Source organism: Mus caroli, unplaced genomic scaffold, assembly GCF_978045245.1.
Source record: "Mus caroli unplaced genomic scaffold, Mus_caroli_1 scaffold_4, whole genome shotgun sequence".
NCBI classification, from domain to species: domain Eukaryota; kingdom Metazoa; phylum Chordata; class Mammalia; order Rodentia; family Muridae; genus Mus; species Mus caroli.
In genome coordinates, this window is record NW_028227259.1 from 111,295,255 (window position 1) to 111,310,915 (window position 15,661).

The window sequence follows — 15,661 nt, forward strand, 5'->3', positions numbered from 1 at the left end:
ATTAAAAAAAGAATCATGTTTCCTTTTTAAAAAATATTTATTTTTATTGATTTCATGTGTGGAGTATACTGTCAATGTCTTCAGACACACCAGAAGAGGGCATCGGATTCCCATTACACGTGGTTGTGAGCCACCATGTGGTTGCTGGAAATTGAACTCAGGACTTCTGGAAGAACAGTCAGTGCTCTTAACCGCTGAGCCATCTTTCTAGCCCAAATCATGTTTCCTAACAGCACATCTGAAAATAGCATTCTCTACACGAAATTAAAGCTCTTTTACAAGGTCAGCCAATGGGATCTTCCAAAACTCATGTTAAAATTTAATCTGGAATGTAATAACATCCAGAGATGGCGCCTGTAGATTACACCATGCAAGATGAGACCGAGATCCTTATCATGTCCTTTATCTTTCCAGTCCTTTGCCGTATGAGGATACAACCAACATTCATCTTCTCCCAAAAAATACAGCAGGAAGGTGTGGGTTTGGAGTCAGTGAGTTGGGCTCTGACCAGACACACTGCCTGCAGGCCCATACATATATACATGCACATAAAAATTTACATCGGACACATATAAATTTGATCATTTTGCTAGAAACTATGTTAGTGGAAGACCATATCAATGGCAGAAAGTGACAACTTTTTTGTCAAGGAATTGTCTGTGTTCCCACTTTTTCCCAGACAATCAGAATTCCAAAATGGAAGAATGAGCCTGCAGCAGTAGACAACTGAGGTCTTCTTTGTCACTACAAGTTACAGGAGCAATGAAGACTTTTTAAACCACAGAAAAGCACATCTTTTAAAACCACACTCGGGAGGCAGAGGTAGGCAGCGCTCTGAGCTTCAGGCCAGTTTCCTCTATGTAGCAAGTTCTAGTTAAGCCAGAACTACATCATAAGACCCTGTCTTGAAATAGAAGAGAAGAGAAGAGAAGAGAAGAGAAGAGAAGAGAAGAGAAGAGAAGAGAAGAGAAGAGGAGAAGGGAAGATGATGTAAAAGAGAAAAGGCTAAATGGCACACACATACCCTTATGTGTGTATACTGAAATTATTGTTTTTCTAGTTGACTTATTTAGAGATCTTCCTTAATTTTCATTTATTTCACTATATGTAGGGAAAGAATTCTTGGCAAAATAAGACAGTTTTTTTTTTTCAGGCAAGTATTTGAGGAAAGGCACTATATGTATATAACAACACTCCTGTGTGTGTGTGTGTGTGTGTGTGTGTCTGTGTATATTCATGCATGTGTGTCTATGTGTGTGTCTGTGTGTATTCATGCATGTGTGGATGTGTGTGTGTGTGTAGGTCAGAGGTTGACAATGGGTGCTTTCCTCATTTGAGCTCCACTTTATTTTCTAAGATGCCACCCCCTCAGCATCTAGCACTCACTGATCGCTGATTTGGCCAGCCTGGCCAGTCAGTGAGCTCCAGGAATATGTGTATCTCTGTCTCCCAGTGCTGGGGTACAGACACATGTCAGCTTACACAACACTTTTTGTGTTGGAGGTCTAGACCCAGGTCCTGATACTTGCAGGACAAACATTTCACTGACTGAACCATCTCTTGAACCTCCTTAAGTGGGGACTTTTGAAGCAGAGAGACTGTAAAACTCACCATCTGATCAATCCATGAGGGTTTGAGACGGCACTAACGAGAGGGCACAAGAAGGAAAAAAGATCACACTGGTGTTGTCCTGGGTAAACCAGGGTGCAGGTCAGTGTTGAAGGAGAATGCCATCTCCCCTTCTTTCATGGCCTCGAGGAAAATCTGTTAGAGAAGAAACAGGATTGAAAAGACCCTCTTCCTGGCCTTTGAGTTTCAAACTCAAAGTCCCTGAGGAGAACTGAGTAGACTTGCAGCAACTGCAAAAAGAAGGGGGGAAAATAAAAGAAGAAATAAATACAGGTATACAGCTTCAGGCCTGTAAGGGAATGGAAGGGAAGGAAGGGGACGACGCCATGAGAGTTCAGAGCTCCAGGTCCTTCAGAAAAGGGGCTGAACTTCCTTATCGCAATGGTCAGGTGGCATTGAGACAGGGCAGTCTGCAAACACCCTGGCTGCACTTAGAGCCAAAGACGAAGCACACTGCAACACTTACCTGTGATCCCAGGAGGAGGCAGGAGGACGGGGACATCAAAGTCATCGTGGAATACAGAGCAAATGTGAAGTGAATGAATGCATTATAGAGCACCAGATGAAGCTATACCTCGGAGAGAGGCCTTAGCCTGAAAGTGATAGCCCTCCCAGAGCAAGTGAGCATAGCTAGACAATGCCAAGGGGCCAAGGTATAACCCCCAAAGGATTCCTGGCTATCCTGGAACACAGGTGCATGTGTAGCAATAATAAAAGAAGTTAACAATAATATTAAATAAAGTTAAAAATAATGTTGTTACCTCCTGTGGTGGCTGATCCTGGTTGTCAGCATGACCACCTCTGGAATCAACTACGTCCCAAGCAGCTGGGCTCATCTGTGAGAGCTTTTTCTTGATTGGACCACTTGAGGTAGAAGATCAACCCTAAATCCTGGCCCCCACCTTCTGGTGGCAGCCCACATATAGGACATGAAAGAGGAGGCTTTTGTTCTTTGGTCGATCTCACTCTCACTGGCAGTTCATCTGCTCTGCTGCTAAGGCATTTCTTCACCGATATTAGAATATGTGTGTGTGTGTGTGTGTCCAACATTCTGAAGGCCAGCTATGATATCCAGCTTTTCTGGACTAACAACTGTTGGATTCTCTGTCTTCCCATCAGGAGACGGCCATTGCTGGACTGCTCAGATCACAGCCTATAAGTCACTCTAATAAATCTTTCCCTTTTACTATAGATAGATTCATCCCATTAGTTCTGTTCCTCTAGAGAACCCTGGCTAACACACCACCCAAGGATAAGGTCATATACAGTATTAACAACACCCAAATCTTAGCTAGAGAAAAAGTTCCTAATCTGTGCACACGTATGAATAAGATGTGAACTCAGTACACAGAAATTCAAGCAAGATGACAGTGACTGTGTGACCTACACAAAGGGAGGTATGGAAAAGACCATAAACCCAGACAGTTGAAGTATAGATTCCCACATTTACCCAGTGAATTGAAATAGCTCCCTGAGCTTCCTGTCCTCTTCTTCCCCCCTCTTTTCCCCTCTCCTGTCCTTCTCTTCCCTTCCCTTCCCTTCCCTTCCCTTCCCTTCCCTTCCCTTCCCTCCCCTCCCCTCCCCTCCCCTTCCCTCCCCTCCCCTCCCCTTCCCTTCCCTCCCCTCCCCTCCCCTCCCCTTCCCTCCCCTCCCCTCCCCTCCCCTCCCCTCCCCTCCCCTCCCCTCCCCTTTCTTCTTCTTCTTCTTCTTCTTCTTCTTCTTCTTCTTCTTCTTCTTCTTCTTCTTCTTCTTCTTCTTCTTCTTCTTTCCTCCTTCATGGAGTCTCAATGCATAGCCCAAGCTGACCTCAAACTCTAGAACCTTCTGCCTCTGAGTCCTAATGCTGACAGGTATGTGCCACCATGTCAGATGTTGTCTGACACTTAATCAAAAACTGAGCCCTCCTTTTCTCTTCATGTGCTCAGTATATCAGTGTCAAGGACCAGCTTCAACTTGGAGAGAGGTTCTGAGGAAAGGGTGTTTGGGAGTGTCGAAATAACAACTTAAAGTCAATGGTGGGTACATACTGACAGCCTTGTGTTCTACTCTCCAGAGATCTCTAGATCAGCTCTTGCAGATCAAATCCCAGTCTTTTATTTCCATATCAATTCAGTTGTCCACCCCAGGTTCCCTTTTGATTATACCATGAATCAGCCCTTTGACTCTTAGAAAACACAGCAAGTACTTTTTTTTAACATAGCAATGAATTCAGAGATCTGCCTGCCTTTGTAAGCACAGGCAATAAGGTAGCTGGGTGGGATCTGGCTCTGAGATCACCATACCATTCCCACCCTACCTGGGCTGACTTTGAAGTCAGTAATCTGTCTACCTTTGTAAGCACAAACAATAAACTTAGCTGGGTGGGATCTTGCCCTGTGATCAGCAATCCCTAAATCTTTTTATATCCTTCCTTATTATCTTTCTGACAAGTTGGCTTACAGGGCAGCTGCCTATGTTCTTTTAAGTTCATGAAACCCCTCATATAAATTCACATTGCATCCTTATATTTTGCATAGTTAAGAAATTGTATATTCTTGAACTCATGTTTTCAGAGTTCTTTCCCACAGCCTTAAGGGCTGTCTTGAAGTGTTTATCATTTTGCTAAGGGCATTAGATACATCCTTGCCTCCTGAACTGCTTCCAATTATCAGGGAGTCATTAACCTTGGCAGAGAGAACATTCCCTGATAACTTTGACAGGGAGAATATTTCCTGAAGGAGGAACATAAAGTAATATATATATATATATATATATATATATATATATATTATATAATATATATATATATATATTAACAAACAAGCCCCATGCCCTGGTAGCTCTGCTCCAGGGGTGGGAACTGTGTTAGCCATGCAGGACTTGGCATATCAGATAATTCCCTTTTAAAATAATTCATTTTAATTATTTTAAGATAACTGTTAGATTCGAACTTCACTTGTAGCTAGGAAGCCCTGTTTCAAAGAAGGCCTTGTGGTCCTTCTGCCTTAGGCTCTTCAGAGGCTGGAGTTATAGGCTTGAACCACCAGGCCTGGCTCTCCATTACCTTTAAAGCCACCTTAATCAGCTCAGACCAAGTTCTTTCGGTTCCACTTGCTTGATGCCCTTCCCAACCTCTCTGTCACTGCCTTATCCCAGATTGTTGTCATTTCTCACCCACAGACAATAAGATAACATGTTTGGTCTCATGACATAGCAGGCACTGCAATGTCATGACATAATATTTTAAATTACATTTATTTACAGACAACTCTTCTGTCAAATTGCACTGGACCTACGAGGGCTCAATATTTTTATTTCAGTTGCAGTTAAGAAAGCCAAGACATCAGGTTAAACAAGTTGTCCATTACCATAGGGCCAGAAAACAGAGGAAATATGGATCTGGCTGTGTGAGAAGAGTTCGTGCATTAACCTGGGGCCGTGTCTCCTGACTCTCCCTACACAGAGGATTGTGTCTCTTCCCTCCACATTATTACCTAAACAATGTGTCTAATCTGAAAATCTGAACAGAGGAAGGATTTCATGGTCTTTCATGGTCTTTCCCTTGCATGTTTGGTATAAAAATGTAATCTTCTTCTAAGACTTACTAGTAAGATTTCATCTCCTGTCTGCCTCTCTGACCCCATCTCGTAGACTGATTTCCAAGACAGTCATTCCCTTCTTTATAAGAGGAGATAGAACGAACCAGATTCCCCCACCCCTACCTCTCTCCATCTCTTTTTCCAATTCCAATTCTTCTTTCTTTTTTTCTTTTTTCTTAGGTGCTTGGGATAGCAATCAAGGCCCTGTCCACACTAGGCAAGCACTCCATGATCAAGCCCCCCCACTGTTTTTTAAGAGTACATTTAAAGTGGGTATGGTAGGTAGCTTACTCCTGAATTGGTGTGACTGTTAAAACAAAAAGAAACAAAAGAATACACTTATCCTCAGCACAGAAGTAATCATATAATACCTATTCTGGTTTTATAAATACCCTTTATAAGAAGTATCCTGTCCAAAAGTATGTAACATTAAATTCTAATTTAAAAATCACCTGATTAGTGGGTTTTGTTTTTTTTAAGTTGGTTTCTTTAGGCTGTGAGGGTCCTGATGTTGTGCTTTGGGGACAGAATATCTTCTAAATACCAAGCCTGTGAGTGTATACTATCCAACTCTGTTCTCCCAGAAATGTTGTTGTAAGACAACATGATCCTTCAGTTTAAAGTCAAGGAAAACCTCAGCTGAAGTGCCACAAGTAGAATAAAACAACACGATAACAATTTGCTTCGACAATTCAAGATAAAATAATGCCAGCATGATGGACAGGCTGGGGTAGACTCACCACGAGATCCTTGTGAAACCTACCTAGAACATAAGCAAATGAATAAAAACAGCAAACAAAAAAAAAAGACAAGATAAACTGTTAAGTCCCAAGCATCTGGTCCTGAACGTGGCAGTAACTCAGAACCAGGGGAGCCTTACTGATGTGCAATAAGTGCCAGAGGTCATTGGTGTCTCCTGACCAGACATCTCTGTTGGCCTACATATCCTGCAGCTGCTCTGAATTCTAAATGAATGCATTTTCTCCTTTTCCTACAATCACAGATCCTGCCTTTAGTGTTCTTTCTAATCCTTAAAACAGCTCCTTGGTTCCCACACGGCTTAGGCTTCTGATTTCTAGAGGTCATTCACAGAACGAGACACAGAGGCTTCCCTCTGGGGACTTCCTGACCCTACTTGAGAGAAGACACATTCTTACATTTTTCCCAGCGTTGAAGAGGAATTTCCTTCCTGGCCTTAGGATCTCAGTGCTGTCCTTTTTTTTTTTTTTTGGTCACATGACTATTGATGGTTTGCAGTCTTGCCTTAGCTCAGCCAGGCTAGCACAGCTCTTCAGGACTGTGGAAGACCAGCTGGCTCTCTTCAGACAAACCGAGGAAGACTGCCTCGGCTCAATGTCAAGTTCTAGCCTCTTTCCACTGCATTGAATTTCACCTTGCTGCATACGCTCTCTAACATGGGAATTTCATAAAGCATCCTTCCTTTGGTGGGATGGGACTCTGTTTTTCAGGATGTGACTCCACACTGTACCAACTGGAGGTATACTGTCCCTCCCAGGTTTTCTTGGGAAATTTGAGTAAGGAAGAAACGACAAGAGGAACTCAAGGTAGAAAGAAAAGCCAGGAGGAAACCCCAGACAAGCTCATTCTTGGAAAAGAGGGTCTAAATGAATGGTTCTCAACCTCCCAAATGCTGTGCCCCTTTAATTCAGTTCTTCACGATAAGGTAACCTCCAACCATAATATTATTTCATTTGTTAACTTCATAATTGTAATTTTGCTACTGTTATGAATAATAATACAAATATGTGATATGCAGGATATCTGATATGTGACCCTGTGGAAGGGTCATTTGACCCCCAAAGGGGTCACGACCCAGAGGGTGAGAACCACTAGTCTAGATAAGATGCATGTGTTGGAGAAGCATGTATGGACCTCCATTCTTTCACCTCATTCCTCATAATAATCCTGTTAGATGGTAGAGGACAGAATAATGCCTCACCCCAAGATGCTCATCTCCTACTCCCCCAAACTGTGGCAGGTGCTTGCTATCTTATGAATCAAAAGAAAGTATGAGATATGATTAAGCTAAGAGTTTTAAGATGAGGAAATTAGCCTAGATTATCCAGGCTAGAATCCAATGAAAGAGGGAAAGCTAAGTAACAGAGATGTATAATGAAGAAGGAAGCAGAGTGCCCAGTTAGAAGGCAGCTTGGATGTAGAGGACCAGCTTCTACAGAATACAGATGGTCTGAAAAAAGAAAAAGGTATCATTTCGTGGCCCCTTGGCTAAGATCAAGTGTAGAAAATGGAAGAAAAAAGAAGCAGATTTCATCATCTGCTCAGGACTTCTAGAACTGTAAGGCAATAGATCTGGTTTGTGTAAATCTCTATGTTTATGATAAATTAGTACCACAGCATTTTTTTTATTTAAAACGTTTATTAATAAAAAACTGGTGGGGATGTTCATAATCTTGCTTTACATAAAGTAGAACTGGAGCAGATGTGACTACGAACGTTTCTTGAGGTCAGGTAGCTTAGTTATATAAGTAGAGGCCAGGTACAGGTGGATCCAGATTCAGGGCGCTTGTCCACTCTGCTGCATGCCACCAGTGTGTAAATCAGAAGGTTAAAAAGGCTCAATAGGCCGGGCGTGGTGGCGCACGCCTTTAATCCCAGCACTTGGGAGGCAGAGGCAGGCATAATTCTGAGTTCGAGGCCAGCCTGGTCTACAGAGTGAGTTCCAGGACAGCCAGGGCTACACGAGAAATCCTGTCTCGAAAAACCAACAACAACAACAACAACAAAAAGCCGGGCGTGGTGGCGCACGCCTTTAATCCCAGCACTCGGGAGGCAGAGGCAGGCGGATTTCTGAGTTCGAGGCCAGCCTGGTCTACAAAGTGAGTGCCAGGACAGCCAGGGCTACACAGAGAAACCCTGTCTCAACCCCCCCCCCCCAAAAAAAAAAGGCTCAGTAGGTAGAAAGGTCACCCTGGGATCAGGAAGAGGGGAAAGAGTATCAGAAGAGTTATGCGAATCAAGTCTTTCCCTTTCCCAAAAGTCAAGAAATAGGAAGGGGAGGCAACAAGAAAAACTCAGTGCAAACTGGTTCATGGACCAGGAGCAGGCTTACAGCCTCCTTTCCCAAAAGGCAGCTCTAGGGCAGGGGAGGAGCAGAATTAGTCCCATAGTGGTTTAAACTAACAAGCGTACTGAGTGTGCTTGTTCTCCATGGTTCCAGAAGAGTCTGGGTAAAATTATGATCAAAAGTATAACAGAATAGACGTGGGAACAAAGGTAACCTGGCACAACCACGTCTAATGGAAACAGTGCAAGTCATAAAGCCAGCACAGCTGCTTGACAAAGATCCAGCAAAGCTGAGGTGCGTGATGCAGTTGCTGTCATGTTGTCTTCCACTTTTGGTCTTAATTGACCTGTGCTACATGCTTGGGGGGGGGGGGCTTGGTGTGCTCTTAATAGTTGTGCAACGTAGGAATATTGGATTGGTGGGAAATTTCTTATGAATCGTTTATGCCTTCTCCCAGGAGTACTGCTTCTAAGCTTCCCCAAGAAAGAAGTTCTGAGCATACTACCTCTCCCACTTTAGGGAGCTATCCTTAAAGCGCTACTTGAAGGTCTTCCTTATGCCCTGGAGGTTGTGACTCAAATAAAGACACCAGAGATCTCCTTATGAGGCTTTGACTCCAAGATAGACTTGGAACATCTGCCTCTGTTCTCACTCAGGAACAAGATGATCAGAACAAAGTAAACTTAAAAAGGTAAACAAATTCAGAGAGCTAAAGGATTTGGCAGCAGATCAAATTAAAGTCTTTTCCTACTATAGGCTCAGGTGATTGTGTAGCATATAAGATTGGGGGCTACATATGGTGTGCCACTCAAGGAAAAGATACAGCAATAGAGTTAGAGTGGCTAGGGTTATCTCTGACCTACACAGGGGCTTATATTGGTAGATAAAGAATGGTGTGGATAAATGATAAAAGAATGAAATACTAAGATCCTCCCTTCTTGGAAAGGTTAGTTTGTGCAGGCCCACTCTCATGTCATATGACCAAGCAACAAAAGAATACCAAGATTAGATATAAGAATAAATCCTATTTGATATAAACATTTTATTACAGCAGAAATTGAATAATAACTGCAGCAGCTTTGGTCTGAAGATTTTTCTTGGGCTTAATGACAATTAACACTGTGACCATTAAGAGTTAACAAAACACTGCAATACTTGGCAATCTGCCCAGGCTGGCATGGAGAATTTCTCTTTGTCTAGTGCCCTTGAAAGTGCAAGATTCTTTTTTTTTTTTTTTTTTTTCCTTCGAGACAGGGTTTCTCTTTGTAGCCCTGGCTGTCCTGGAACTCACTTTGTAGACCAGGCTGACCTTGAACTCAGAAATCCGCCTGCCTCTGCCTCCCAAGTGTTGGGATTAAAGGCGTGTGCCACCACCGCCTGGCTGAAAGTGCAAGATTCTTAAATGTTGGGTTATGGGTGTGATGAGGGAAAATGATTGTGAAAGATAACTCTGTTCTGTCACAGTTCATCAATGATGACTAAATTTATGACCAAGAGGAAGTTAAAATGTATGTCTGGGGCCAAAATGACATGATCTGTTTTGGAACAACATGACTCTATCCCTGTCTACTGAGTTCTGTACTAATAATAAAGAAGCGTGCTGACTGCCAATCAGTCAGGCTGCAAGATTCCTCTGATCACCATGCCTGCCTTACTCTCCCCTTGTAGATTCCTTACCTCCTCTGTGAGACCTGGCCATCACTGAGATGGCTCCCAGCAACAACCTCCAGAGGCCCTTGTTGGGGTACCGGCCATGAAGAATGAATGACTCAGAGGGTCTCACATGAGCTGATGGCCAGGAGCAGGGTGGAAGGCTGGGTGCATCTCTCAGTGTACATCAATCAGCATGCATACACCAAGACTAGGTTGAAGTGGAAGTTTCTGGTTGAGTCATGTGATGTAGACTCACATGGTATTTTGCTGAGGCAAGACCCATGAGAGGGCACATGATGTTTGGAGAGAGCTAGCTGTGCAACACTTCATTGGCCTCACACACTTTGTTGGCCTTGCATTTTTGCTGATCTTCACTTTGTTGAGAGAGCCACAGCAGAGACTAGCATACTAGCTGTTCCTGGTCACGCGTGCCAATTCAGTGGCTACCTGGCAGTTTCTGCTGGATCATACCACCATTGCTGATTTATGCTTGATATCCTGACACTACTGAACTGAACTGCTGGTGTCCTGATAAAGATAGCAAATCATAGGGTAAAAATTTGTAACAGGTCAGACCCAGGAGGGTGCGCCCCATCCATTCTAAGAAACAAAGGTGTATTGTGAGAAGGGAACAAGCCTTAACTAAGCTCTATCTTGCCTTTGCCGATTTTCCAAAGATCCTGGCCTGCACAAGCCTTTGGAATCTCCCCAAAGAGCTAGTTCTAAACAGGTTCACATCCTCTTGTCCTATTTACCATCTTTTCTTCACTGTCTTTGGACGGTGGGCTAGAAGTGGGGTTGAAGCATTTGAGAACCCTTGATAAAGGAGGTTTTGAAAGATGTCTCTACACCAGATGTTACTGAAAGACCCACAACGTGAGGACTCCCCCACGTTCTGACTCAGGAGAGGCGACACCCCAAATCACACAAGAAATGGTCTTGCTGCAACTGCAAGAGGATTTTTATTCAAGAGTGCTCTCGGGCCCATGGTTATACACCACGCAGGGGTAGAGGACCGTGGCACCCCGAGTAGCTGAGTAAGGGGGTATTTAAAGGAAGAAACCACAACTCAAGGAGGTGGGGAGGGCATTGTTGGAAAATACCAAAAATACCAGTTAAGAGTCACAAGGAAGTACAAAGTCACAAGTGTCACGAGGAATACCTGGTAATTGTGAGGGTTATTTCTCAAGACAGTTTCTACGAGCCCCTAACAATCTAAGAGCCCCTAAAGATAGCACATTTGCATTGCAGGTTCCAGCAATGGTCAGGGTGGGCCAGGGTGACTTTCTTTGAATGAACACTCTTTGAACCCAGAGAGCGGGTGGGTGGAGGAAGGAATGTTGCTATCTGTTTTATGACCAGCACCTGGAGTACTAAGCCACAAAGACCACACTCCCAAGCCTGGGCCTAAAAGCCTCGAATTTTGTTTTTACTTTGCTATACTTCTTCATTACCACGTGTGCATCTACACACAGAAAGGTGCATCTTAGCAAGTAGGTAATTCCTAGCCCTGTATCTTAGGTTTATGAAGAAATAAATGGCAAGGCACTGTGTGTGTGAAAATCATTGATCAAGCCAATGTTTCATTCTGAAGACTAATGAAGCTGAGGCCCGGGGATCCTAAGAGCCAGATATAGAGTGAGACACTAAGGGATGATTACTCTACACAAGACTAAGTTCACCTCCCTGGATGCCACAAGTCTATAACATCTTATTTCCTGGCTCTATTATTACTAGCACTTGCTGTTAAAAGACTACTGGCCTTGGGCTAAAAAGAATCCACCTAGGAGCTCCTACCCCTTTACCTTGGGCGTGTCCATGTTAGGATCCATATGACCTTGAGGGCTTTGACACTATTGAATAAACATGAACCACAGAGCTGGAGCCTGATCACATACTGTTCCCTTCTCACATTGCCTGGTGTTTTCTTGGAATGCATGGGGTGCACCCTCCTGGGCCTGGCTTGTCACAAATCGTCTCCCTATGCTTCAGTATCTGCCAATGGGGCTTGCTAGAACACTACAGTAGAAAGAGCTGTGAACTAAGGCATACTTCTTGGTTCGTAACAGGCAGAGGTAACATTCTGATGAGTTACTGACTGAAGCCATGCTGGGACTGAAGGGTCTAGTCAAACAGTCTCAGACTCTGGATTCTTATAGAATTTAACAACAGATTTGCAGGCCTTGCAACTGAATAGTCCTTTTGCTACTTTTGTTAAAAGGATTTCCTAATCTCATACTGTAGAAGAGCAAATATAACAAGATAGCCACATTCATTTCCGTAACTGCTCACTCAAGGTTTGCTTGAGAGAGAAGAACATTTGGAATGCTGATTGTTAGTTATTATCATGGCAACTTTGTTATCTTCCCCCACTTTTCCCCCAAGCACAACCTGAGGTTTAAGGGAACATTCCCCTCATTTTTATAATCACGGTGACTATTCAAGGGGAAAGGACAGTGGGAATTCGACAGAAGGAGCACCCTGGCCAGGGGTGCTGCCACAAGGAGCTGTCTTGTAAAGTTAACTTGCTTTGACAAGTTCCAGATGTGATTCACAGGGCCAGAAATCCTGATTACTGAAGCCTAACACCATCTGGGAGACATGATTTCTGTCAGATAGAAGAGTGTTTAGAAGATCTTTGTCTCTTTCTAGGATCAAATACCAGAATGTATATTGGCTTCTGTTCTAATTTTAAGGCTGATATTTGAGATGCTCTCTTTTATGTTGTTTCTAAGAAGGCACTAAAGATTCTCTTTTGTGGGTCTCTGTTTTCTCTTTTGATAGTTGGTTCCCACATTACTTCCTTACCTATGCAATGACCATGAGAGATGGGAGCTCTATATTCTTGAAGTGTATAGCTTGGGCTGGAGAGTTCAATGCATTGGTAAAGCCCTTGACCTAGAAGAATGAGAACCTGAATTGGATGCCAAGAACCCATATTTTTAAAGTGGGGTTTGTGTGTGAGCTTGTGATCCCAATAACAGGAAGGCAGAAGTGGGTGGAACTTATAGAATGTTGGCCAGCCTGCCTAGCCTAGTTGGAGAGTTCGAAGTCAAAGAAAGACCCTGTCTCAACAAAACAAAAGATAGACAGCACCTGAGAAATGATGAAACCTGAGGAAATCCTCTTGCTTCTACCCACATGTACCCTCCTACACACATGTATGCATACACTCACATACAAAGTATATAACTCAAGGTCTTTGAGAAGACTTTGATTCCCCACTGGCTCCCTATATCTCTGAGATCAAAGTCCTTGCTTTGGAGGAAGAGTCACATAGAGGTATTGAAAGAACCTAGTGGGGAAACCCCCACTCAACTCCGGATTCAGCGTGCATCCTAGAATCACGAACAAACAGACCGTCTTGATGTAAAAACATGAGGTAGTTTAATGGCGGAGCTCCGGGTCAAACCACATCTCACGCAGGAGACAGTGGTTTCAACCACGAGGCTTGGAAGCTAGGGGTTTTTATAGAAAAGGGGCTGGGGCTGGGGAAGGAATTGGCGCGGTTTCACATGATTGGTTCATTTAAACATCAGCAGCCTGTTAACATTTAACTTAGGTCAGAAGGGCGGGAGATAGGGAGGTGCCAGGCCGGGCATGTCATTCTCTTTATCTTTATGGCCAAGCAGCCTCAGGAATGTCTTAACGATGGGCCTGCCCGGGCATGTCCTGGCCTGTTCTGCTATGTTCTCAGCCCCAGGTTTCAAGGCTCACAAACAACTCTTTGGGCTATTTGACATACATTACATGAATCACCGGTCTCAAGTTTTATTTCTAGCATTGAATGATATCTGTCTATGTGTTGAGTGTGTGTAGTGTAAGTGAATGTGTGTGTGTTCATAGTGGTGGTACTAGGGAGTGAACTCAGGGCCTTGAAGTTGAGGGGAGTGAAGAGCTCCACCACTGCCTCACACCTATGACAGCTCTCCCTTCCCTTTACACTTTTATTTTATTTTATTTTTTTAGCTTTTGAAATAAGGTCTCTCTAATGTAGCCGAGATTGTATTCAAACTTGTGATGATCCTCCTGTCTCATCTTCCCAAGTGCTGAAATTACACATAACCATCATGCCTAGTTTCTTCCCTTCCTTCTTATCATCAGACCCACCGACGGTCCAGTCATGCTTTAAAGAAAAGAAACTTTAAAAATGTATTTACATCGATGTTCGGCTTCCATGGAGGTCTGCCAGGTCACCTGGAACTGGAGTTACAGACAGTTGTGAGCTGCCATGTGGGTGCTGGGACTTAAACCTCAGTCCTTTGGAAGAGCAGCCCATGCTCTGAACGATTAAACCATGTTTTCAGCCCCGCAGCCATGCTTTTAACAAGGACAAGAGTATGGGGGCTAATCTTGGTTCTCAGCTTAGCTGCATCTGGAATTAACTGACACTCAAGCATGTGGGCCTTCCTATAAGGGATTTTTCTAGGTTTGTTTGTTTGAGGTGCAAGATCCACTGTAAATCCCGATCATCTGAGATGAGAAGGTCCACCGTGAATCTAGGCCACCTGTGGCAGCCCACACAGTCGGAAGAGAAGGAAGTTTTGCTCTTTGCCTGCTCCCCTCACTTTCGCTGGCAAGTCCATTTACCCTGATGCTGAGGTGTCATTGGTGTTGGAACCACTCCTTTGGAAATCCAAAACTGAAGGCCAGAAGCTCTCTAGGAATTTCCTGGGACACCAGCGGCAGATTGGAACTACTGAGACATCGAGCAAAGATACCAGATCCTTTGCCTTTCCATTGTTGGACAACCTGGACCACAGCATGCATGCCACTCTGATAAATAGCACATACACATATATACACATTCACATAAATACATACATTCACACATATGCATATTCATTCTGTCAATTCTGTTCCTTAAAGAACCCTGACTAATAAAATCAGCATAGAGTTTTGTCATATTTTCTCCATCTGTGCCTTGTGGAAGATCATGAGGTAAATGTATTTTTCATGGGCAACAGGTAAATTGGGGCTTTCTTGTAAAAAAAAAAGAAGAAGAAGAACTATCAGAAAACACTACTTATAATTCTTCACTATTAATGCTAAAGTAAAAAAAAATATTTGTGGCCTTTCACTGTATTAACTAATCTAATGAATGGTAATAATACTAACTCCTTAGAAATTGTTTTACTATGTATATATTTACACACACACATACACCTGTATACCATGTAAACAGATTGTAGCATGAAAATCACAGTTATATTCCAGGAGCTAGTAAAAATTATTGATTGAATAAACATGCCTACAGCCTATAGCTGGACAGTCTCTCTGTTCTGGGCTAGGCTGCTCTAGTGGAGGTGGACTGTCGTCTAAGAATGTCAGAGCTGGTGTGGTCAAGTTCTGGCTATGGCATGACTCCCGGTAGTGGGGTTACCTGAACAAGGCGGGCCAAAATTCCAGCCTAGAAGGGGTAGGGAATTTCCTGGCCCAATCCCTTATTGTGGCCCTGGCAGAGCGTAGTTGCCAGGCCAGGAGGGATCATTCTTTTTGGAGATGCAACCGGTGTTAAGAGTGCCATGCATAATCCAGTGGATCACTCCACACCCATGCAATATAGACTTAGTGGGTTATTAAAAGACGCGAAATTGGGATAGCTTTTTGACTGCCTTATTCACCACCGTTATTAGCTCAGTCCCTAAAAACTGGTTTATATCACAACTAAATATATGATCAACATACATTGCAGCTCGTCTCTACTGTAAGATCCTCAAGAACCAGCGCTTAAACTTTTTGTTTTTCGTTGAGA